Source organism: Haliaeetus leucocephalus, unplaced genomic scaffold, assembly GCF_000737465.1.
Source record: "Haliaeetus leucocephalus isolate CR32 unplaced genomic scaffold, Haliaeetus_leucocephalus-4.0 Scaffold536, whole genome shotgun sequence".
NCBI lineage: Eukaryota > Metazoa > Chordata > Aves > Accipitriformes > Accipitridae > Haliaeetus > Haliaeetus leucocephalus.
This window is the reverse complement of record NW_010972972.1, coordinates 4993203-5016987: the sequence shown is the minus strand read 5'-3', so window position 1 is coordinate 5016987 and position 23785 is coordinate 4993203. Positions and strand designations below refer to the sequence as shown.

Sequence of the window (23785 nt, the reverse complement as noted above, 5' to 3'; positions counted from 1 at the left end):
TGACGTCAGCAGCGTGGGAATAGAAGGAGGGCGGAGGAGAGAGTAACGCGTCGGCTCGTTGGTCTAGGGGTATGATTCTCGCTTAGGGTGCGAGAGGTCCCGGGTTCAAATCCCGGACGAGCCCTTGTTTTCTTCCCTCCCGCACAAAGGGAGGGGATTATTATTTTTTTTTTTTTTTTTTTACTTCCCCCCCCACCTCGACCGCGTTTCGCCACGTCACACACACGCCCTCCTCCTCGAAAAGGAACACCCTGGGGGAGCGTGCGTGGGGGAGGGAATGGAAAGAAGAGGACTAGAGGGGGGGGGAAATAAAACAAAGAAAAGAAGGGCTCGTCCGGGATTTGAACCCGGGACCTCTCGGACCCAAACCGAGAATCATACCCCTAGACCAACGAGCCGCCTGCGGATGGTTCTCCCGGAACCGCTTCATCAGCGCAGCCGCCCAATTCTTTAGCTCTAGTCTGAATTTCCCCTCTTTTAGTTTAAAACCATCACCGCCTGTCCTATCGCTACAGGCCCTGCTAAAAATTCTATACCCATCTTTCCTGTAGGCCCCCTTTAAGTACTGGCAGGCTGCTATAAGGTCTCACTGGAGCCTTCTCCAGGCTGAACCACCCCAACTCTCTCAGCCTGTCCTCACAGCAGAGGTGTTCCATCCCTCTGATCATTTTTGTGTCCCCCCTCTGGACCCGCTCCAACACGTCCCTGTCTCTCCTGTGCTGAGGACCCCAGAGCTGGACGCAGAACTGCAGGTGGGGTCTCACCCGATCGGAGCAGAGGGGCAGAATCCCCTCCCTCGACCTGCTGGCCACATTATGTTTGCCTGGGATCTGGAAAAGACCAGAATTGTTTTTTTCTTTGCATTTCAGGAGGAAAAGGAGAGAGGACGGTTCCCCAAGAGCTAGTTTAATACAGTTTCGCACGGAAAACAATGTAGATTTTTTTTTTTTTTTTTTTCTCCGCCAAGCCTCTGTTTCTGAAGCTGTTCTGGAATAGGCATCACTTTCCTGAAAATGAAATTTTGCAGATGTCAAATTCCCCCGAATGATTTCCATTGTTTCCCCGCGCGCTGAAGGAAACAATCCTGCATTGTCACCGGGCCGAACAGAGCTGCCACCCGTCCGCACCTGCTGCTATTCACCCAGTGCCAGCAGCAGATGAGATAAAAGGATTTTTAGTGTTGTTACAATAAAAAACCCACATCCTGGCAAGTATCAATTAGGCACTTACCTGGTGCCATGAAGTCAGGCCCTGCTCCTGCAAGGACTTGCCCGCGTGTTACACGTGTGTGCTAGAAGCAGCCCCATTGCAACGGGGCTTGACAGGGTCATATAATTAAGACTTTAGGATATAAATCAACAATCTGGCCTTTTTTTTGTTGGTTTTTTTTCAAACTTCTCATAGCATGGGGAAAGAGTGAATGGTTCATTTCCTAACACGAATCCTGTGTTGCACTGACTAACCATCTCATGGAGCTCCAGAGGATGCTCTGCCTGCTCAGCACCTAACTCCGTCCTTGGGCTCACAGAGGCTCTCGCTGTGCCGTGGTCCTCAGCAGGAGACGGCTGCCAAGTCCTCGGTGCTGGAGGCACGGCCCTGCCAACAGCGATGCTCCCCCACGACATGCCCCCAGGCTGGTAGCATTGAAGACTGTTGTTATTAACTCAAATTTGGAGCAGCTTGGGCTATCTGGGCTTTGCTGGGTGCTTTCCAGCAAGACCTAGCGCTCAGACACCCCCGTGTTAACTGTGGTGGCTCTCCACACTGGTTCCTCTTGGTAGCTTCTCAGCAGCTTTCATATTTCCATGGCAAAAGGGACCTCCACAACCCGCGGCAATGCCCCGGGGGATGCTGTGGGGTGTTCGACGCTCTGCGGTGAGCGTGTGGGGCTCGCAGCCAGCACACGTGCACGCAGAACAAAGTCGCCTTGTGCACGGGGCACGAGCCGAGCCCAGCCCGGTTGCTCAGAAGGTCCTCGGTTTTGCTCATGAAATACTCCGACGGGGAAGAAAGAGCCGGCCACAGCAGGGCAGGCGGTTTCCTTTAAAAAGACGGCACTGTGTGTAATAAATGAAGCTGCTTGAGGTTAGCGGTCAGGTCCCTTTTTGTGTGTGTGCGCGTGTTTGTTTTGATACACAGCGGTGAAACGCAGTCCTTGTGGGGTCCTATGTTCCTGCTGGAGCAAGCTGTCAGCTAGAGATGAGACAGCAGGGGAGGAATAGCTGAAATCCTGTGTTTGTTTGCTTTAAAAAGCCACTTAAAATTAGCTCGGTGAATATAGTCCTGCACAGATTGCTCCAAAAATTAATAAATCAGGCTATGTGCAAGGAAACTTGATAATGCAAACCAGGTCCCTTTACTGCGTGCCAGACCCCGGTCTCGTTTACACGGGGGGCCATTGGTTCTCCCAGGGTGTCTCTGCTTTTGCACCACTGGATGGAGAGAAGAAACCTGGACGGGCCCTGCCGATGTCTCAGGGCTCAAAATTACAGAGCACCTTGTCTTCACCGCTGTGATTTCGGTGGGATGTGGGAAGGGCTGATGCAGCCTTTGTAGAAGAAATGGCCACCGGCTCAGTCCCCAAAGCTCTGCCATGGGGTGGTGACCAGGGAGGAGGACCTCAAACGTGCCCGGCGAAAGGGCACTTTGTCCCGATAGTGCCCAGCATCATGACTGCACCTTCAGCGCTGGGGACCCCAAGCACCTGGATGTCACCCAGCAGGCACCAGCACTACTGGGATGGCCGGAGGGGAACCAGTTGCCAAGGTCCCCAGCTGCCTGGATGCAGAAGCGGATCCTTCCGAAGAGGGTGATGCAAACCAGCAGGCAGCTGGGGCTGGCGGGGGATGCAGCTGAAGAAGCAAATCCTGGTTGGGGCTGGAGCTCAGGGCAAGCGAGGAGAGGCTGAGAGCTGGGTGGGTGCAGTGGGAGAGAAGACAAAGGGGGATCTTATCGCTCCCTGCTGGGATGGTGCAGAGGAGACAGAGGTGGGCTCTCCTCGGAGGTGCCCAGTGATGAGACAAGAGGCATTGGCCCAAAATGTAACGTGGGAAATTGTAATTACTTATCCCAGACTCCTGAGGAATGAGGTTTTCTGAGGTACCCCTGTCCCATTTATTTCTAATGAGCATTTGACATTGCAGTTTCCCCAAGCCCCCGGTGAGGCTAAGGAGTGTGTTGGAAATCGGCACTCCTTATTCGCTGATACAGAGGAGCATCCAACATAAATGAGGTACCGAATTTTGAATAGTAGCTGCGCTGGGGCTTCTCCCTAACCCATGGAAAAAGATAGACATCTGTGGTGAAGTCTGAATCACTCGCTGAAGGTTTCTCCAGTGACTGCAGAGAGATCCTGGAGCAGCCACAGTTTCAACCAAGCAAGTCCCATCTCGTTTAGAGGCGATGAATCCAGGCCTGCGATTCTTGTGCTGTCACTGCTAAATCAGAAGATCAGGTCCTCCTTGTTGGCCCCAAGGCTCCTACAAACTGACCTGACTTCGCATGATTGCAAGCCAATTATCAGTTTAGTGTCTCGGCCTTCCCAGATGCTGCTGGAAACAAAGGAAAATACCAGCCCCTGAAAACCTACAATTTGAACATGGACTGACAGCATTTTATAGATGCCTCTTGGGCTGGCAATGAAATCTGACCTTGCCCTCTAGAAATGACCAAAGCTTGAGGGCAGTTTTTTCCATGGTGAAACTCCAGTTCTCCATCCAAAGGGAAACCTTTCCACAGGTGAAAAGGCATTTTCAGTGCCTGGAAACCGGATGAGTTTTGGTGTATATTCACCTTTTACCAACCAGGTTGCTACTACTACAATGGCAAAAACCAGCATTGGACAACAGCCCTTCATGAATTGCATGGCCAATTAGTACTTTTAACCTGATCTACTGCTCTGTCTGTTTTCCTTGATATCTGTTGTCTCACTGGTAATCTATCATTTTACTGCTTTGGGGATAATCTCTTATTCAATTGCCTGCTGAGGTAGTTTGCTGACTTCATGAGCAAGATATTGCTCTTCCTGTTTTTTAATGATGATCTACCACTTTTATAAATGATCTGCTGGATTTCCAGACATTCAGCAGCCCACCTAAAGCCGTGGCTTCCAGAGGACTGCTGGCCATCAGATGGCCAGATATGCATGTGCTGTCAATCTGATATATCCAGGATGAGTTAGGCTAATGTTCGGTGGTGTAAATATTTCTTACATTAAGATCCTGGCCAAGTCAAGACGCCATTTGGGGAAGTTCTGGCTGGCCCGTCACAGTGTGGGAGTTGAAGAATGAGAGATTAAGTGTTTCCCATGGTCTCGTGGGACCACACTCCCTGCTTGACCCATGTCCTCCAACTTTTGGGTCTCCAAACCTTTGACTCTGTGATGACCAGCAGAGACCCCAGGAGCAGCCAGCCCAGACAGCAGCCTGGCTGACTGAGAACATGTGGAGGCCAACCATATGCTACGTCAGGGGATGCAGGTCTAATTAATGTCAGAGTCCAAGTCCTGAAGGATGAGGAAAATACATTCATACAGCTCTGTGTAAATCATACTTAATTTTTCATCAGTAGACAGGGAGGCTACGAGGAGGGGGACTGGGAAACACAGAGGTTAAGTGAAGTGACTTACCCCAAGCTGTCGAGCTGCACAGGATAGAGATTTCCAAACTTGCAGACCAGTCACTTGGTCACTGGGCCTCAATTTAATTAGCTGGTGTGTTTTTATTTAAGAATGATAGCGCATTACGTTTCCTTGTAATTCATGGACCCCACCCCACTGTGTGCAGATACAGATCAAAGAGATGGCTCCTGCTCACAACCTTGCTGCTAGAAATGGTTTCTTTTCATGCCTTGAATTTGAGAACATCAACAGTATCTTAAACATTCAGCAAATGATTTCTTTTCTACTTAAAAGCAGACTCCCTTCAAATAATTTCCTCCTTCTTTGGTGCAGGTTTCCGCACTCTGAAAGCTCCATGCAGAGCCCTCAGAAATAAATCAGATCCCAAGCGTTGAGCCCCGTTGTTCATTTTGCAGATCCACGTTTTTCAAGCAGACCATTTTCCTGCACAAACAGCAGCCTGCTTGCAAACACTGGCAAAATAAAAGTCATTTCTGAAATCACTGGCCACCAAATCCCTGCCTAAGCTTGGAGTGATTAAACCTGGGTTATCATAACAGCGTGAAAGTGCATGACGCCCTGTGTAATATCTTTATGGGTTCTGCCGCGACAGTGTCAGATCTGAGGGTTATTGCTGCTCAGGCTTGTTTTGATCACCGTTCCCTCTCTCCTGACCTGGGAACACAGTTGGGTTGTTCTTCCTGACTTAGGGGAGCTTGATCAGATTCAGTAAAAGGATGCTGAGACGAAAATCAGGTCCATGACTAATAGTAATTCTTACTGAGCTCACGTAGTACTTGGGCAACACTGACACCAGAGAGGAGACCAGATTAGCTGGTGGCTGAGCTATTTATACCATGAGCACTCAACCCAATAGTTCCCTTCCAGGGCTGCTCTCCAACTTTCCCACGTCTGCAGAAAGCAAGGGCTCTTCTGCAACCAAGCCCTTTCCCAGTAGATGCTTTGGAAAGGGTTGCTCCATTTTAGGGCTCTTTAGTCGTATACATTATTGCATCGACCCTTATAGATGTAGTCATTGGGGGCAAAAGCAAAAGGCCAGTTCTTCATTATCAACTGGAGTTTTGCAGGAAGGTTGCTTCTGTAGAGTCATAGAATCACAGAATGGTTTGGGTTGGAAGTGACTTTTCAAGGTCATCTAGTCCAACCCCTCTTCCATAGGCAGGGACATCTTCAACCAGATCAGGTTGCTCAGAGCCCCGTCCAACCTGACCTTGAATGTTCCCAGGGATGGGGCATCGACCACCTCTCTGGGCAACCTGGGCCAGTGTTCCACCCCCCTCAGCGTTAAAAACATCTTCCTAATATCTACTCTGAGTCTCTCCTCTTTCAGTTTAAAACCATTACCCCTTGTCCTATCACTACAGGTCCTTTCTGCCTGTCCTCTCCTGCCTGCTGTGACTGTTAGTAGATACTGAGTAGTGATGGGGTTGGGAGGCATAGGGCAGGCCAACGGCTGAGTGGCTTTGGGGATGGTCATTTTAGCAGCGCTGACTCGTGTGTTCCCAAAAGAGGGGGGTCATGGAGGAAAACCCCCAAGCGCTGGGGCGAGATGGCTGGTTTGGGTCTCACTGCCTGATGACAATAGATGGGAGGGAGATGACAGCGCTGGGATATCATGTCCTTGATCTCAATCTTCATCCCAGCTGCCACTTGATGCTCATTGGATCGGGTGGGAGCCAGGCAGAAGGGCCCCCCCCCAAAACCTCCCTTCTCCAAACTGTCCTTGCAGTACCATTAGCACACCTAAAGTGAGGAGCAAACCAGCCGGACACCCCAAAGGTCCGCATTCCCCCCAAATTCATGCAGATATCCAAAAATGTGGCTGCACACTGATGTTGGTTGGGGGCCTGCAGCGAGGTTGTGATGGATTCGGCGAGGGCGCGAGCCGGTCTGCGGGACGGCACGTCGCACACCCTCCCGTACCATGGCGAACGTGAGCCAGCTCTGCTCTCTCTAATTAAGGGGCATGATTTCACCTCCCATTACCTCATGCTTACCACAGGGTAAGAGCACGGATGTGGGCAGGGTGACACACTGCAGCTTCACACCCTTGCCTCGGTGACTTGCTCCCGTGTCCGTACCCTTTTTGTGTTTATATTCCCCAACAGGAGCAGGCTGAACCACTGCCATCCATCCACGCACACATGTACACACACAGACAAAATTTTATAGATCTGGCAGAAAGGATCCTACGCGGCATGTTGCACAACATCTGCGAAAGGCAAAATCGGAGATTTCCAAACGTGACTTAAAGTATCCTGAATGTATCACGGAGGAAGGAAAGACCAATTTGTATTTCAAAATGCAAGTGCTGTGCTTCAGGGAAAAGCACACTGATGCCTCAGATAAGCAGCATGGCATTAGTGGGGGTTTTTTGCTGGTGAGGCACCTTTATCCTGATATGAGTCCCAGATATTAGCACAAAGAATTACAAGGGGGAAAAAACGATGCTAATCCTGTGTATCAGCAGTGTCTAACCTGCCAAGCATAAATATTCATGTAATCACTTTGCAGTTACCTGGTAACCACAACAAAGCACACATAGAAAATGTAATTACAGGGGCTCCGTAAACTCATCTTAAATTATCACCTATAGCCAGGCACATATTATTAGATATTAGATTCTCCCTTAGATCAGAATCTCAAGTTCCTTGAGTCTAATTTGAAATAACTATCTCCTTATTGGCAAGCGACGAAATCTAAATGGAGTCACGTAAATCCTACTTCACAGCTTAATTAAGGAAATGTGATTACGGATCTGGATGCACATGCAGATATTACCGGGGAAGGGATGATGGCAGGAGCCTGCAGGAAGCAGTTGACGCTTTCCAGGGGTCATTTGTAGGGGAACCCGTAGGAACAGAGTTTCTATTGTTATACACTTCAGAGTATGTGGGGTGGAGAGGGGGCGAGAGACCGGATTCCCGTTTTTAAGTGCTTTGGAGGTTTTCAGAAGGAGTCAGGTTCCATTGTTGCGTTTAAAATATTCTCTAAGCTCGGTGGGAACAATATACATTTTCACCGCTTTTCCCTCTGCGTCCTTCCCTCTCTTGATGAGGTTCACACTCTTTGGTTGTCCGACGACTGCCATTGATCTTTATTCCGTGCTGGAGGGGGTGGGATGAGATGACGGGGAGATGTCATTGTATGCATTTATCCCAACAAAAGCCAAAAGAGACGTAGAGAGACGTCCTAGGAGCACTCTGAACGCAACAGGCGGGAGAGCAGGTGCTTTTGCAGCCCTCTCGGCTGCATGCACCTGGGTCATTTTAGGGAGGACCATCTGTCAGGTGCACCATGACATGTCCTGGGTGAAGGGTCCCTTTTTTCCAGCAGGACACAGTCGGGATGACACCATGTGCAGCACCCCTGGGGTGGCTCGGTGCCCTCGGCACAGCTGACGACGTGGCGAAGGAGCAGTAAGCACTAACGCAGGGATGCACCATCCTTCTCCAGATATGATCAGGTCTTCTCACCAAGCTGGATGAATCGGGGGACAAAGACGTCCTTCTCCAAACCCCAAAGAGAAGGTGTTAAAGTCACAGGCAGCAGCTGTAAGGGGGCAGGGTGGGATCGGGGGCTCAGAGGACGGCAGATGCAAGAATACATCCTGCCGCACGCACCCCGGAGCACGAGTAATTATTCCTATAGGGAGGACACATTAAGGCAGAAGCTAGCACGAAATAAATACGGCAGCAGAGGGATGCATTTGCAAGCGCTCTTAGCCAAGAGAGAGTGAAATCAGGGACAGACGCTGATCCCCAGGTCCCTGTAGTGACCAAAGGAGGGTTGACTTATAGAACCAGTGGCTCTGGGCTGTTGAGTGGTGGCTCTGCCCCGACCGCCTGCCCGTTTTCTGCCCTTGGTTTTGTTGCTCCATCTCAAGTTGCTTGCTCCTAAAGGGAGAAGGCAGACAGAAAACAAGATCTCTCTGTAATGCATTGATCAGTGTATTTAGGGTGGAAATTAGAAGTGAGTGAGAACTTGCTTTTCTGCTCTGGAAGGACAGTCTTTGATTTTGGTAGCTTCCACCCCCTGAAATCTGAACATGAAAACACACACAAAAATGCACCAGAAAAAAAAAAAAATCTAACCCACCAAAAAAGACTGAGCTTAAGTAATCCACCCAATTTCATTTGAAATCCAACTTTTTAAGAGTCCTTAATGTTTTCTTCTATGAAAACAGTGCTTGCCCCATGAAAAATAGTGGGGGGAAAAAAAAAAAAGGTCAAAGCGTTCCATTCTGCAAAGGTGCAGACACATGGACCCTGGATATCGTCTGAATGTGCCTGCCTAGTTTTAACGCGGGATTGTGCTGAAGTCAGGACTCTGAAAGAAGTTTTCATTTCAGAGAAAACTACACTTCCTTTGGTTGGGAAAATAAAAGTTTTGACCAAAACTTTATGATTACTCTATTTATGATGCTGGGACCAAATTATAAATGCAATTTGTGTATCGGAAATCCCCTTGAAATTTCAATTAAATTTGATATATGTGCTTTCCTTTCCTAAGAGAGTTTGGTTTTGGGCCAAATTATTCCATCTTTATCCATATATTAGTAAGTAAGTGGAGTCTTTCTTACTGTGTGCTTCAAAGTCCGATCCTTTTCTTTCAAACTACTACAGGCTTCCCTGAGAAAAAAAGAAGACAAAAGATATTCTAACAGCAGTAGCTCTTTTTCCATCACTCTCCATCTGGTACGTGATCTGTGATCATACCTCCAGGTCATTATGCTTGTAATGTTTATTGGAAAAATCAATCTTTAACTTTAAGACTTTACACAGGAAATATTAAAGTAAATTAGGACCCTATACATCCATTTTCAAATTTCCTTTCGACCTCACAGTACCTACTTCTTTCATGAAAAGAAATCAAGATTTATTTTTTTTTTTTCCAAGCTGTTCCATTTTTGCATAACTGACAAAATTTCCTGGAAATACAATTTGCCCAGCTACCTTAGTTATTATCTCCAGCCCATATTAGCAGCTAAGCGGTTGCTGACATTCCCTTTCAATATTGCTACTAAAACTCCGTGAAGCTTACACAGAATTTATGTATGAATGTCAACTCATTTTTAAAATATGTAATAGGAAAAGATCAGCCAATGCCTTTCTGGCCACCTACATTTCAGAAGGTATTGGCTGGTATTAAAGTAGTGTATACATATATATTTTAAGAAACCACACATTTTCTGGGCCAGAATCCAAGGGCATATAAAGTAGTTTAGTCAGTTATGACTGGATGAGGAGCTAGATGGAAAACAGAGCATTCTCAGAGGGTTTGGGTGCATGTGAATTTCTTTCCAAAATTAATGTGAGTGGGGGTCATTAATTTTACTTTTATTTTGGTGGATGAAATGTCGCTCTTCTGGATAGTCTCAGGGCGCGACGTGAAGCTACGTCGAGCGAAGGCAGGACCCCTCTGGCCCCCATCGATGCCTTCCAGCACTGAGGCTGAATACATCCCGCTATTCATGCTGCTTCTGGGCTGGGTCAGAAATACTGTGACAAACAAAAATAAAAAAATATTTGTATTGCAGTAACAGTTTGGGGGCTGAGGACAGACAAGGACTGAGATGAAAGCCACTGAGACACACCAGACCAGTAAAAGGAAAAGATGTAAAGGCCCGAGGCTCCAGGCTCCTGCACTCTCTCCAGGTCTGATCCTGCACTGCTCAAGTCTGTGCAACCTTTGCCACTCACAGCTATAGAAACAAGAAGAAATTTAAGCAATGGTGACTTCTCTCCCTTCGTTTTTGTGCTTTTAAAAAGGGAATAAAGCTACTTTGCAAATTCAGTCAGGGGGTTGGATCTGTTTGTAATGGGGCTGTCTCCAGGACGAAGGCTCTAGTGAAGAGCAAGATATTCTTGTTCTTTACTGGTGATATTTCCCCCCTTTAACATCATTAGAGCTGCTGTGTCCTTGAGGTTTCTCATGGAACCAGCTCATCTTTGCTATCCCAAGAAAATGTTGTGTTTAAAAGACAGCCTAAAGCTGTTTGAGGCTCTGTCTTTAATGGTGCCAATGGGAAGATTGCATAACATCAAAATAAAGTTTAAAAGTAATCAGATCTCTCTTTTTAAAAAAAAATAAATAATAAAAAGGCGACATTTCTCTTGCATTGTGGGACCACATCCATCAGCTGTAGACCCAGATCCTTTTCATAACAAAGCACACAAGGCACCATAATAAACAGCTGAAAACAGAACCACATGGTGCCATGAAATGAGGCGGAATATCAAAACCTACGAGGGAGAGGCCAGATTCAGTGATGCCTCTCGGTGCTAACGTGGCTCAGCCATCCGCAGGGGTTGAGGGACCAGCGTGACTCGCGAAGCCCCACGGATGTGGGAACCGATGCTGTGGGGACGGTAGAAGCCAACGTGGCAGCCGCATCAGCCCTCCTGCACACAACCTCTCTCTAGGCCACGCTGGACCACGGATGGGCTCCTGGGAGGTGTAGCCACCACAGGTCCCTCTTTTGCAAGGATGGCAAGTTTTTTCTCCCCACAAACTCTTCGTGCAGCCGGCGTCAGATGTTAATTTTTAGTCGTGAGATCTCTCTCTCAGATTGACTCTATCATTTATTTCCAAGCCCCTGGGCTGTTGTAGGCTGGACTTCATTTGTTTTAAACTCCTCTGCCTGGGACCTATTGTTCTGTGCTGCTGGTTCACGGCTCTGTAAGTCATTACCAACTCCGTCCCTTCCCCCAGAAGGAGCCGTTGGGTCTTTTATTTTCTTCTTTTTTTAACATAGAAAATTAGTTTTGTGGCTGCAAAAGAGAAAAGCCCTGGAATCTCTACTTCTACCCCTGCAAAAAAAGAGGAGGAGGAGAGGGCGATTATGTTACAACGCAGTGCACCAGAAACCTTACTAATGACCTGCCTGCAACCAAATGGCTAAGCTGCCAAGCAGGACCTGAATTTGTGGCGTGACTCGAGCCCGGTCCAGGATGCTCAGATGCAGCCCAGGATTGCCCCAGCACGCCAAGCTATTCAGAGTGAAACTGTAGGTACAGGCAATTACAGAGGCGGCTGACAGCTGCAAAGAAGCCTGATCCAAACTTTCCCAGGGCTCCATGACGTCTGGATCACAAGTCCACAGGTGACAAATAGCATGTCTTTTATCCCGTCATTCTGCAGGTGTGGATCATTTGTGTGCTCCACTGCTCAAATGCATCCAGAGCTGTAACTTTGCAGGCACAGCTCTCCCAGAAACGGAGCCCGTATCCTGGAACACCAACTGGAAATCACTGGTGGGGAAGAGAAAATGCTTTGTGAAAGTGTCAAGCAGTAGGTTTTAGCTGAAGAGTAACCACAGGCTGTGTAGGACCCGATTGAAAGAGGAAGAGAAAGAAGAAAAAAAAGCCAAAAGCCTGGGACATGACCTACTAATTTAACATCTCTTCTTCCCCCCAGACATGGGCAGCCATATCCTTACCCCCTTTTGGGATCATCCGTGCAAAGGGCTCTCTGCAGACTACCCCTTTAGACAGTGGGGGACATGGGGTTGGAGCAGACCTGGCAGATCTGACTATCAGACGATCTAAACCAACCCTCTGGGCAAGATCATAATTTCACCCTGTCATTGCATGTATTAAACTCCTCGCAGTGCAGTTTTGGCAATTCCTTTTCTCTTCAGGGGAAGGAGAAAGTCCTGGGAGTCCGGGAAATTTTCTTTCTGGTGGGGCAATGTTCGGGTGGATCTGGGACCCATTTAACCTTAATCCACCCTTGGCTTAATGTCTCGAATTCCTCCTCCATGTATGGGCTGCTGCTCCATTCCTATTTCATTACACTCCCAGCAAAGCTGCGAGGGCTCAGGGATGATATCGCCATCAAAGGCTGGAGGGTTTTAATGCCACGGCTTCCATGGAAACTTCTCTTGAGCTCACCCACTTGCCTGCATTATTTCCAGCTGTGCTCACAACTTCACATAGAGAGGACGCAGGAGAGGCAGAAAAGTTTACTCCGTTTCTCTTCTACATCTCGCAAAGAGAATGGCGGGTTCTGGGCACCAGGCAAAAGGGGAGACACACTTCAGATCATCTGGAGATGGTGTCTGCGGGGAACTAGGGTGTAGATAGAGGGATTGTCTTGGCGTCAAAAAATTTCTAAGGAGGTAAATCACCTTCTGCCATTTCTCTTAAAACAGAGCATGAGAAAAGCATAATCCCCGTTTCTCAACTAGACACCAGTTAAAAAAGAGTAAGCGATCGCAAGCTTCAGTTCTCTGTGAGAGAAGGACCAACAAGGGGCTTAAGTTGCCACCAAGGCTTGCAACTGCTTTTCCTTCTCCCAGGCAGTGGAATATCTTTCAGGGAAAGGAGTGCCATGTGTGATCACAGCTGGGAGATGCTTGTTGTTCCCTTCTGGTCCATCGGTTGATAAGGCTGTAGGTCCACTGGCTGTTCCATCAGCTCCCAAGGGCTCCATCCAAACTGCAAAAGAGGAGAGGACCCAGGATGGACAGCAGTCTCTGTGGGAATTCACTGGTATTTTTTCATACTAGTGTCCTTCACTACACATAACCAAAGTTTTGCTTCCTTTGCCACACTGACAGCAGTTAAAAAGATGTGGTTGTTCTGGGTAGAAGGAGCTGTAGACATCACTGTTGCAAGGGGAAAACAGTTCTCAGAGGCTACGATGAAAGAAACAAACTTGAATTAAAAAAAAAAAAGAGGTGAAAATGCTGAGAACAGGGTCTAGCTAGCCTGAGGGCTGCAAGAAATACTGTTCATGGGACAAAAGGAGCACTGCATGAGAATAAATTCAGTGTCTGTGGCCAAATTTGCAGAATTTGCTTCTATTTTGTGGTACTTTAATTTTAGAAGGGACTCAACTTGAGACAAACCATAGGGACGTGATGGGTGGGTTGAGGTCAGCATTGTCCCAGGGCTCTAGTGGAATCCCTCCTTGGACAAACCTCAAAAAGTGGAGGCATCCAGAATACCAAGTCCCTCTTGAAAATGGTTGTGTGGACACCGAGGAGACAAAAAGAAGCCTGGATTTCAAAGCTGAAGTCCACTTGGAGGTCTAAATTTTGATCCATTAACTGAGAGAAGGGTGAAGAGGTGGATCCCCATTCCCAAAAGGCTGTTAGAGCTTTGACTTTGCTTGTGCCTAATATTTGGAGGGGAGAGGAGGTGACTGTCTGGGGGTGGTCCTGCTTAGAATGCTCTCTGTTACCTACAGGTCCTGAACACCAGCAGTGCCCACCATCCCTTTTTCTGCCGACCATTTATTGCTCCAAGATTTTGAGCCTGCTGGAGGGGACCCAGGGAGGAAAATTTCCATCTTGGGTTTGCAACAACCCCTTTGCTTCCCTGCACCTTCCCTACATGGCAGTGAGCTGGCAGTGGACAGGGATATAATCTTTCATTTCAGATGCTCGTGGCAGGATGAAAACAAACCAGCACCGTGCAGTGTCCTGCTGCCTCCCAGGAGACATCCCAGGCATGAGAGCGGTTGCTGCCGTATGCGAGGCAGGACGTCTCCCCATCATCCTCCCAATTTTTATTCCCTTAGCTCCCCAATGATACAGTTTGAAGCACAGAAGTGTTCTGTGAGGAATGTGTTTCGGGATGAAGATGAATACCTCGGAGCCTGACAGCGTAAACACTGAGAGCCTGTTTGGCTTCTTCCAGTGCCAGCTCCCTGGATGGATGCAGAAAGCCCCTTCGCCGCCCGTGGAGTCTCTTCGGTTCCCTCTGATGAGTTGGAGCTGTTCTGACCCGAAGCAGATGGAGTCAGTTATTTACACCACGTTCTCCTGGGGTGCACTCTTGACCCACTGCTCGCTGATCTCGATAGACATATGCACTGGTGCCGGCTGATGGTTTTGGTATGACACAGAGAACGTTAGTGGAGCAGAGCCAGGCAGAGGCCCTCGGAGGACAAGCAACCGAAGGGGATGTAGTGCTGGGAGAAGGCTTGCTGGTCCCACGCCAAGCGGCCGTGCCTTGCATTCAGGTGGCAGAAAGGGAAAAAACCCCTCCTTGCTGGCCCCTTGCAGGCTGAGCTGGGTGGTGGGCAGCGGTGGGGTGATGAGGGGATGCCACCCTTGATGGGGTGTCACTAAGGGCTGGTCATTGAGCATGATGTGGAAGGCAGGGGAAAAGGAGGGCGTCTGTGAGATGCGTTGGTCTGGGAAACTCCACGGGAGACTATTTCAGGGGTCAAAGACAACTCAGCGTGTCCAGTCTCTGCCTGGTGCTCTGAGGAGCAAGGCAGAAGGACGTGCTGTGGTCATTTCTGCTCCAGCTCCCTAACGATCGTTTGACTAGGTTCATTTGAGGAACCCATCTTTCCCTTACCTTTACCTCTCCTGCCCTGTAGCCCTTGAGTCAAAGTTTGGGGTCCCTTGAAATGTGCCCAGACCTAAGAGAAGTGCCGTGAAACTCAAAATGACAACCATCTCCTGCAGCCGCGTAGCCCAGAGCAAACACGCTCATACCTGGAGACAGCTGAGCACAGCAGGCAGCTGCTGTCCTGGCTGCTGCAAGAGGAGAGGCGAAGGAATTTCGGAGATAGTGCGTGGGGAAGGGTGTTAAAGAGTTGCAAGGACTTCAGCACTTGATGCGTATGATTCCTTGACACAAAGCCAACAGACACTTATTTGCTCCCGCTCTGTTTTAACCCTTCTTCCTATTTTTTTCCTCCACTGAAAGAAAGCTTCAAGCTCAGAAGGAGCAAAGAAAGATTAAGTAGAAGGAGTTACATTTTCCTGGCTGCTATCAAAACCTCTTTTCCAACTTTTCTCCTTTTTTTTTCTTTTTCTCTTTGCACTGACATACCTTTGACGTTTTATGAGCTGAACTGTATTTCATTGCACGAGGCACTGGCAGACAATCTAAGAGCCTTTTATTCTGAGGTGCTTTTCAGCTTCCAGGCTATGATCTACATCGCCTCAAGCCAGAGCCAGGCTGCAGCCATGGGCCTGGCTGACATTTTACAGGGAAAGGGGAGTGAGGCACCAGCTTATAAAAGTGTTTGAAGACCCAAGTGTTGCATATTAAGATACGCCAATTTGAACTCCACACAGCATGCTTGCTTGGCTGAGATACTTACCTGGGGTAATTATTGCAAAGTCTACAACACTGGATGGGCTGACACAGCAACTTCACCAGTGAGTTTCACCAGCTGTGAGTGGACCCAAGAGCAGCAGGAGACCACCAGAAGTCCCTGAAGTGAGCAGTTAATGCATGGAATTCCTCGTCAGATGATGTGATGGACGTAAAACATGACTATGGGCTTGAGAGGAGTCCTTAGAAGAGAGATCCATTGGAGATTACTAACTAGACATAATTCAGCCAAGAAATGCCCTATGCAGAAAAATGGTCAGTGGCTGGCAGAGTACTCAAGGGTAGTATCAAATGTCTTCATACTGTTTGCATGTCCATTGAAGATATGGGGTTATATGGTCATTTGCTATAAGTCAGTGTCCACCCTGACTCTTCCTGGATGAAGCAGTAAAGCTATTTTGCCATGAGCAACCAAGGAGAACTGGGAGCTTCCCATAGTTGATTATATGTATTTTGCTTTGGAATGTAACTGCAGTGCAGCAGCATCTCTGTATCCCAGTGGAGGCTGATGTTGCTTTGGTCCCACAAGGATAAGCCAGATCCTTCTTCACTCCAAAGAGACAAGAGTTAAGAGGAGAAACAGAGGACAGAAACCTACTGAGAAGGCAAGTGGCAGAACCAGTAGCTGTCTCCATCTTCCTTGCACTGGTTTACTCAGTCCTTGCAGGCAGTAAATTGCTTATAGTGAATCAGGCAGAGGGTCTGAGTCAGTAGAAAGTCCCTGTCTGGCCTCAGTGGGTTTTGAATCACATCCGTCCTGGTTTCAGCTGGGATAGAGTTAATTTTCTTCCTAGTAGCTGGTACAGTGCTGTGCTTTGGATTTAGGATGAGAATAGTGTTGATAACACTCTGATGTTTTAGCTGTTGCTGAGCAGTGCTTACACTAAATCAAGGACTTTTCAGCTTCTCAAACTGCCCTGCCAGCGAGCAGGCTGGGGGGGGCACAAGAAGCTGGGAGGGGACACGGCTGGGACAGCTGACCCCAACAAAGGGATGTTCCGTCCCATATGACGTCTTGCTGAACAATAAAACTGGGGGGAGTTGGCCAGGGGCTGGTGGTCCACTCCTCGGGGACTGGCTGGGCATTGGTCAGCAGGTGGTGAGCAATTGCATTGCGCATCACTTGTTTTGTATATTTTCTTATCATTACTACTTTCCCTTCCTTTTTCTGTCCTATTAAACTGTCTTTACCTCAACCCACAAGTTTTACCTTTGTTCTGATTCTCTTCCCCATTCTACTGCAAGGGGGGTGGTTGAATGGCCGGGCAGTGTTTAGCTGCCTGCTGGGTTAAACCACACCAACATCGAAAGGAGGAATAAACCCTATGGGCTGCCTCATCCTAGGGCTTGAGTGGGGCTCCATTTCATTTTGTGGGAGCTGCAGGTGGTCCAGTTTATGGGAGAGAGCTGGAGGGATCATTACAGCTGAGTTTGGGAGGTTTCATCAGTGCGCTCTGACCACAAGTGTCAACCTGACCTGATGCCAAGCAGGTTTAACTGTGAAATGCTGGCCTATCTTTCTTCTCAATGTTCAGAAAGAAAAGACCCAGTTGCTGCTACTACCATCTATCTGAAGTGATCCACATCGTGAAGAACACAGTCTGGGACCAGCCAGGGTGCAGCATGAATCCACAGGATGGGCTCCAATTCACCTCGGGTTGGTGTAAATCAGCAGTGCCCAGTCTGACCTTAAAGAAGTTACAAAAATTCTAGCTTCCAGCTGGGGTGAAACATGCTAAAAAGTATCCAGGGGAAGATTTGGGCTCAAGTCTGTCTCAGAAGAGGAACGTGAGGTGGTGCCCAGAGATGTGGAGCTTTTGGGGATGGCAGCAACTTGAGAAGGACTTCTCCAGAAAGGCACAAAGGCTCGTGGGTATCTGTTGGAGAAGGTATCAGGCAAGCCAGAGGGCTTGAATGAGCAAACCAGCATTGAATGAAATCCCTTTCTGATTTAACTTTAGATGAAACTCAGGATGGGAGAAGCAATAGTGTTACTTGGGGGGGGGGTGTGCATGGCCTTTTTCGTATGCCAGTGAGCTTTATCAACACTTCACCTCCCAATGTCCAAACACCCTCTCATGCCAATGGACTGTGCTCAAAGTTCAGTGCGTGCTTCGAAGAGCTCAACAGGAGAGCGTAACTCCCATCAGCACAAGCTACCTAAGGAAAGCATGAATGTGCCACCAATCAACATCTTAAAAGTTAGCCCAATGCTTTCTGGAAACATACCTGGATGACATGCCTGGGTGAAAATCACTAGCTTACCTCATGCAGAAGGCCAACTAGGGCTTCCTAATGTCTATATTTGATTTCAGAAGTGATGAATCCAGAGCTTATGACATCCAATTTCCTTTCTCGAACAAGATCCTTTACTACAGTGACCACAGAGCAGAAAAACCCAATAATTGTGTCACACTTGAGTGGTACTTTATTGATTTTGGATATGCAATAAAATATATTAGCAATAATGAATGACTGCAATGCAGAGATGCATTGACTGTTTTAGATCCTTTTTAACTGCACGTTGCATGTCTGAACAGTGCTTCCACAATTTGTCTTGGGTGAGGAAAACATGCTTCAACTATAAAACTGCTTTTAATCACTATTATTTCCATATGTCGACTTTCTCGCCTTCTACAAGCTTGCTTCAGGTTAGCAAGTTTGAGATAAATCCTCTGCCAGTGCAAACTGATGCCTCCCTTTTCATATCTGTGGTGTAAGGCAATTTTACATCTATATAGAATTTCCTCCAATGGGGGGTGTCAAGGTCTGTCTGACTCCATCTGAAAGTATACAAAGCTCAGATCTGAAGCGTGGTTTCACCAGAAGGTAAAGGATGTTATAGCAAGTCGTGGGAGATGTCAGGCAGCTCCCTAATTCTCTAGGTCACCTAGTGGCTGCACCTGAGCCTGACCATTAACTCCAAGAACCGATGCTGCGGAGGTTTCCCAGTTTGAGGACTCACCTCAGGTCTGTTTCCTTCTTGCCTGAAGATGCATTGAGGCTCTTCCCACAGCCTGGATTTTTTGTGCAGAAGCAACAGTTGCTTATTTTTTTTACTGAACATCTAATCCCATGGCCAAACCTCACACTACTTTCTTCTCTCCAGAGCCCAAAGAGAGCACATGGGGCCTGGTTCTGTCCAATGGTGTTGTGGCTGGATATGGCCAATTTTCTTTGAAGCTCTCCTATCTCAGTGGCCACCTTGATAAAAAGATACTGTATAGTTGGGATGGGTGCTGGTGAAGAACTGTGCTCAGCTCTTCTCTTTTTTTTTTCCTGTTGTAAAATAAAGCTATTCCTTATACCAGGACCCTTTCCCAGGTCTGAGATATTTAGGTACAGATGACTCCCTGCTGCTCCAGCTTTCAGATATAAAGGAAAATCAGAGCCTCCACCTGGGAATAAGACCACCTTGGAAATGGCATGGCATGCATTTCAGGGCCTATTTCTCCCTGGATCATACGCTGCTTCAGTTAAGGAGATGCTGGGACATGCACTCGTGTAGCAGACTTTGAAGCCAAGCTCTTAACTAAGCTCAGATGCATAGTTCACCAGCCATGCCGCTTCCCTGATATACCTGAGATATATATATATAACTATATAGATAGATATATATCTCTCTCCTTTCTTCTCTGATGTCATTTAAAGAGCACGTAATCAGGGGCTTGAGCACAGATCATGGACACAAAAAATGCCCCAACATAAAGAAATCTGGGAAAAAGCAGGCCAGAAGTTAAAGAAGAGCAAAATTGCTGCTGATGGGAAAGAAGCTGCTGGCGGAGTTTCCCTGGGTATGTACGCTGCAATTCAGCTGTGGGATTACTTTTCTTAACAGCAATGGTGCAGCTAATGGGAAGGACAGCAGCGAAGCCAAGTGTGATGCTGCATTAGGCAGCTGAGCACACCACAAATGGCACAGGCTGTTACCGCAGGACTTAGATCATTTCAGCATCTGGGGAAAGAAGGAGGACGGTCAAAAAATGAGCTGGAGAGCAAAGGACCAGAAAGGGAAATATCTGCTAACGGAAAGGTGTGGCTGCCTGGGAAAGAGATCTCATGAGTTATTGCAGGAAAGCACCTAAAGCTGTTAGCCACGATGTGCAGGTGCAGTGTTAAAAGAAGAAGGTTGTAGGGCTGGCCTGCTCCCATAAATCACAGAAGGGAGGGCATGGGGATTAGATCTGGGACTGCACAGTGCAAAACTGGAGTGAAATCTTTCTATCCATGGCTGGCCAATGGATAGATAAAATAGAGCAATATACAAGCCCAGGGTTTGAAAGCATCTGGCAGGAGAGAGAAAAATGTGTTTTTTCTGATCAAGTCTCACAGAGGTAGGCTGGACTCAGCACAGCTCTTTTGAAGCTATCATTTCAGAAGGGATTGAAAATATTAATGATCACCTTTAAAATGTTTTGAGAGTCTGCGATGGAGAGGACTACATCAACAGCTGCATGAGTTATTCTAGTCAGATGCTGAGATCTGAGTTTTGTCCAGACCCTTTTCACAGCCGCAGGTCTTTTATATTTGCACATGCCTACACTTTTGTGCATGGGTGTACACACACACACAGAGGGCTAACAAAAACCACAGCCTGTCATGCATTCTTGGAAACAAGGAGCCATTTAAGAAGACATCTAAGAGATGTCACAGATCTGCAGCACTGGATCAGGCCACAGTCCCTGTTGCCTGCAGGCCTCTTCCTGCAAATAGTCAATAGAGAACATCTAGTGCAGCAATTATAAACAAGGAAATATTGAAATATTTACCCCACTATGCAGTCTCGCAGCAGTCGCCTGGTTTGTCAGTCTGTTGTCTTTAACATCCACCACAGCACTGACCTACCAGGAACTGGATGCATCAGCCCAGTTCCCATCATCTCCAAGGAACTATTCCTACAGGTTCCCCACCACTCTTCTTAGGTGCATTGGTACAAAGACAGGACGACGGGAGGGCAAAATACAACCCGATGAGAGTACTTGCTTTGCAGCTGTGATAATGATGGAACAAACATCACAGCCTTAAAAGCCTTTAGGTGTGCATTTCCATTTTCTATCTATCCCTGCTTATATCAGTGTAATTTGCAGCACCTCTAGGACACTCTAGTATAGCCAGAGCCCAATATGCAAAATATTTACTTCTGCAGAGCTGCGGAGAGCTTTCACAGAAGGCAACAAAATTGGCTGGGGGGATGAATGTGGGGGTTAAATCACAGAATGGTGGTTCCCAAACTCAGGCTTACAAGGCCATAATACCTGGTCTGTGGAATTGCATTGAAGAATTTTTTCAGTTCAGAGTTTGGTAGTTCATGCTACTTGATAGCCCATAAGAACTGTTTTGGCCCAAGTATCCAAGAGGTTTGAGAACCATCCTGTTGAAGAGCTGCAGCTCCCAGGACTCACTGTGCCGCGGACCAACATCGCAGTCAAAGCAGCAGGCTTCTCAGCTTGGGATCTGTGCTGGTCCTGCCAGATTTGGCAGCATGGTGACGAGGAGGTGGTGGGTACGGCCGAGAGGATCGTGAGGGATGCAGTAGCAGAGAGAGAAGGGATGAATGGAAAGAAATGCTCATAGAGGGAGAAAGGCAGAAGGTGGCAGCAGCTGTGAAGGGCATTTGCAGAAGGTTGGGAATCCCTGCAAGAGATGATGTGAAAATGATTGTGTTGGTGCACGGTGGTTCTTCAGAGAGATAAAATAAGGGTAAAAATCAGGGATAGCTTTTCCCTGTATTTCGTAGTAGGTTGAGCTTTGCATATGAATCTTCCTCTCTCCCTCAGCAGTCAGGCCACACAGACCAACCAACCAAACCATGCCCACAACGTTGTTTATAACCTTACTTGCAGCTACTCCTGGCAGCTGGGCAGTCTATCCCAGCAAAGAAACCATTTCACCAGCGATAACTTTAATCTCTCCCTCAAATGCCCTAAGCTCTTCTCTTGGTCTGCTGAAATGATGGTTGCTCTGCTGGTAGATCCACCCCAGCAGCTCTCCCTTTAGCAGAGTAGGCTTCATGTACCCTTCCCCATGGACACATCTCTGTGTGAAGACTGGTGGGGACACAACGAGAACTGGCGAGAAGCAGATGGGTGTTTTGTGGTGGCAGCCCAAAGCTTTGCAGCACCGTGGTCTTCGCAGAAGCGCGAGGAGTGTGCAGGGTCTCTTTGCCTCCCACACGCAGCGTGATGTGGACCGCCATGGGTTGAGGGACCTCTTTCATGCCAAAGTCGTGCCTCTCCCCTCATCTCCCACACAACCTCTTCCCTTTCGCTCCCCTCCGTCTCCCTTTTGACTGCGCTCTTTGTTTGCTTGACTTGCTCATGATGTCGAACGCTCTTTCATGCAGCACTCCCCCACGCAACATTCATCAAGCCTCTTCCTGCTCTTTTTTAAAGCTCTCCCAGATGGTAAGAAATCTCACTAGCCCAAGGAAGAACTCCAACTCGAATAACTACATGTCACTCTCTGTTTGTTAGACAGCTCCTGGCTGTATTGTCTTGCTCTGTGAAGCTCTCTTGTTTCTTACTAATCTGCTCTGTTCTCTCTACTGTTGTAATATACCATGAATGTACATTTATGATGCCAATCCCTGATGTGCTACATGATTTTGGCTGTATGGGTCAATCCAAAGTGTGTAGATGTTGGGCCACAGTCCAATGCATTCAGAAATGACAGCTGAGTTGATGTGCCTCACTTTTGGGGCATATGGTGCCTGATTTTCAGAGGTGTTGGAGACAGCTGACAGGAGCTCCCTGTGCTTCACATTACTAAATTATGCATCTTCTGTGATAGCTCATTTCAGTACATATTTGGCATTGTTTTCTTTGTGTTGTTTAGATCATGGAAAGTGGCATTAACAGAATTCTGCATGGCTCAGGGCTCATTCGGTAGGTGACTTCAGTTGGGAGGCAAACCATGAAACAACCTTGCCTAGACCCCAACAAGATCCCAGAGAGGTGGAAGGGTGCCCATCTCCCCCGCTGAGAGGTCTAAGAGGTGGATGTTTGAACCATCCTCAGGCCACTCCCTAGTTAATGAAAACAGACACTTCAGAAAACATGATTCATCCCATCCTAAAGCATGTAAGGTACGTCGGAAGCATCTCCTATTTCTCTCCCCAACTAATCTGCACCAGTGTTGCCTGTTTGAACCTGCATCAGTCTCCCACACTGATTCACTGCACAAAATATCTGTGCTGGTCCAAGGAGGGAGTGGAGGGTGGGAACTTACAGCCAGGGTTGGAAAAGAGTTAGATATTTTTCATGGTAGAGTTGGCTTCAGACGAAGTGCTAGTGGAACTGCAGTCTTAATCTCTTCCCCAAATCCCACTGCATTTCACATTTCCTGCAGGAGCCCATTTTTGGTTATTTCTGGGGTTTTGGCACGCAGACGTCTCATCAAGATGTGAGGTTATTAGGCAGGAAAGGCCAGGCAGTGAATTCAGAGCTAGATCCAATTTGCCTTAAAATTCAAGACCATTCAGATGTGGAGGTTTTGGTCAGACATTCATTTACTAATAGCAATGGAACATCATTAATCTGATTTAATTTTATGTTACATTGACTTTCTTGCTTTGCTGATTTTATTTTAGGCACCTTGTGAAAGAAGAGTGTGAGAAATTTGGCTTCCGTGGTCTTTGAAAAAAAGCATCAGTGGAGTAAGCAGCAGGCAAGGAGAAGCACTATTTAAGCTAGAAGAGACCCTGGTACAAGCACAGATGGTCATAACCTGTTGACAAATGAAGTGAGATTAGAAAGTAGAATATTTCTCATGATCAGAAGTGGGAGGATCCAGAACAACTTTCCAAAGAAATAAGTGCTGTGTGAGAAATGAGTATGTTTTCAGATGGAGTTGATAGTTTTCTGAATGGACTTAAATAATGTGATTAAGTATGATAGCAGGGAACTGGACTCTTTAACCCAAAAGGTCCCATTTCATCCTATGCCTCATGGGCTGGTCTCAGTGATTCATTTGTGATCACCAATACTCCACAAACACTTCAGGGCAGGATATTAAGAATTTCATATCCTGTCGGAACAAAAAAGATATTTGTTTTCAAAGCAGG

At 47.5% G+C, this 23785-nt stretch overlaps 2 non-coding genes across 2 annotated transcripts; one reads left to right on the top strand and one right to left on the bottom strand.

The window, feature by feature from the left end:
- The first annotated feature begins 52 nt into the window (after positions 1-52).
- On the top strand, positions 53-124 carry TRNAP-AGG. Its single transcript has one exon. It is a non-coding gene; the product is annotated as a tRNA-Pro (tRNA).
- A 202-nt stretch (positions 125-326) lies between these two features.
- Positions 327-398, bottom strand: TRNAP-UGG. The gene has a single exon. It is a non-coding gene; the product is annotated as a tRNA-Pro (tRNA).
- Positions 399-23785: the final 23387 nt, after the last annotated feature.